This window comes from Pseudomyrmex gracilis, unplaced genomic scaffold (genome assembly GCF_002006095.1).
Source record: "Pseudomyrmex gracilis isolate BER0280 unplaced genomic scaffold, ASM200609v1 scaffold_1110, whole genome shotgun sequence".
Classification (NCBI taxonomy): domain Eukaryota; kingdom Metazoa; phylum Arthropoda; class Insecta; order Hymenoptera; family Formicidae; genus Pseudomyrmex; species Pseudomyrmex gracilis.
The window spans coordinates 35,899-38,121 of NW_018021694.1; the positions used below are offsets into that span (position 1 = coordinate 35,899).

At 35.0% G+C, this 2,223-nt stretch overlaps 1 pseudogene; it reads left to right on the forward strand.

Moving 5' to 3' along the window:
* Positions 1-1,980, forward strand: part of LOC109861877 — a 2,759-nt pseudogene extending 779 nt beyond the window's left edge.
* Positions 1,981-2,223: the final 243 nt, after the last annotated feature.

The following is a 2,223-nucleotide window of genomic DNA, read 5'->3' on the forward strand; positions in this document are numbered from 1 at the left end:
TGCACTCATGTGAAAATCCAGTCATTTGGTAATTAACGTTTGTATATCATTGATATTTAAAAGTAAACTGCATATTAACTTTATAGCTGTTATAGAAGTGTAATAATCAGTGTAATTATTTTCAGGTGGAAATGATGCAGAATATTTCAGAAATCGAAAAGGTTACTTTTCAATTAATGTCCAAGCAATTTGTAACTCCAACTTGGAAATAACTTGTAGCTCGTTGGCAAGGATCAGTGCACGACACCACTATTTTTAATAATTCTAGGATACGTGCTCTGTTTGAGGCTAGAACATTTGGAGATGCATTACTCTTAGGTGATGGTGGTTATCCTGTTCGGTCCTATTTTATGACGCCCCTGGGCAATACGCAAACTCGTGCACAGGAACTCTATAACGAGTCGCAAATAAGAACACGCAATACCATTGAACGCGTGTTTGGAATATGGAAGAGACGGTTTCCAATTTTGGCATTGGGTTCTCGATTTTCTAAAGTCGAAAGAGTACTACCAGTTATTGTAGCAACTGCCATATTACATAACATTGCCCGGCGTGCTGGAGATCCATTACCACCAGATGATCCTGCAGTACAATTACTTATGCCGTGGGAAGAAATTTTGGAACAAGGAAATGTACCGCTTATAAATAATGCACCGGGTAATGAGCATATGCGGAACATATTAATCAACGATTATTTCCGCAGGTAAGAATAAACATGTCTGAGACAAATTATTTATGTATTTTTCTTATATAAAGTAATATATAAGTATGGTATTATTTTTCAGCTTGCTGTAGAGTAAAGAATCCGTCTGTGGAACAATCTGAAGAATATACTGGACCATCTTTCATATGTTGAAGCAAAGAGAGCTATAGGAACATCGTCGAAAGAAAATCAAAATCCTGCCATTTTGACTGTAAAACGGACGGGAAAACAGACAAAAATACCTGCAATAAGCGCTGTAAGACGCAACCAATGTTTTTATGATTTATTTTACACTTCTTTCCGGTTATTAATTTTATTTTTGGCTTATTGTTCTCCTTTTTCAATAGGTTTTACTTTCCAATAATCTTACTGCAAGCTACATTCAATGTAACAATGGAATCTCATGTGTAAGCTAGAACTGTGGTACACAAGTGCGATATCGATAATATGCTTNGATGTTCCTTCTCTACATAATTCTTTTGAGATCGTTCGTCGAACGGATATCCATCTCAACGTTGTTAAAGAATACAGGGTGCTTCAAGAAATGCTATATTAAAACTTTCAATATTTTGTTTTCCCATAAAGAATTTAAAAACTTTTCTTCTCACAAATATATTTTGTTTTTTGTTTTTTTGTTATTTATGTTGTTTTTTTTTGCAATGTATATAATACGATTTGATTTTTCAAAAGTTCAACTTCTAGTTGTTCTTTTTTTAGTTGTGTTTGTAAAATATCTATTTCTATTTTAGATCTTGCACGGAGATCTTCTTTCATTAACTCGACTAACTCAGCTTTAGATTGAGCTAAATCGTAAAAACATTGGTTGCGTCTTACAGCGCTTATTGCAGGTATTCTTGTCTGTTTTCCCCGCTTTACAGTCTTTTTTTTACAGTCAAAATTGCAGGAGTTTGATTTTCTTTTGACGATGTTCCTGTCTCTATTTCAGCATATGAAAAACGATCCGAGTCTGGAGCTTCTTCATCGTCGTATGCCGGAACTTGTAATTCAGCACTTTTCTTTGAACGCAAAGTTGCCGGGGTCCAGTCAGTCCAATTCGGTGTCACATATTTTTGTTTTACAGTCGAACTTGCAGAGTTTCGAATTTCTTTCGACGATGTTCCTATAGCTCTCTCTACTTCAGCATATGAAAGAAGATCCGAGTCTAGAGCTCCTTCATCGTTGTATGCCGGAACTTGTAATTCATTACTCTTCGTCGAATGCAACGTTGCCGGAGTGTTATCAGCCCAATTCCGTGTCAAAAATGCTTCGTCGAGTGTCTAGTTGATAAATACATTATAATTAGTATTATTTTTGTATAGTAATATATTTCGAACTTCACAAAATGCCATTGTCAATGTACCTCAACTTCAAACACATCGTCATTGTCGCTTGTATTCTGATCCACATTTCCGTCATCTAGGTCATTTAAGTTTATAACAATTAAAGTTTCGATTTTTTCAGATGTTTGAGATCTTTTCGATCAATTAAATGCAAAAGGCACTTATACATTATACAATCTA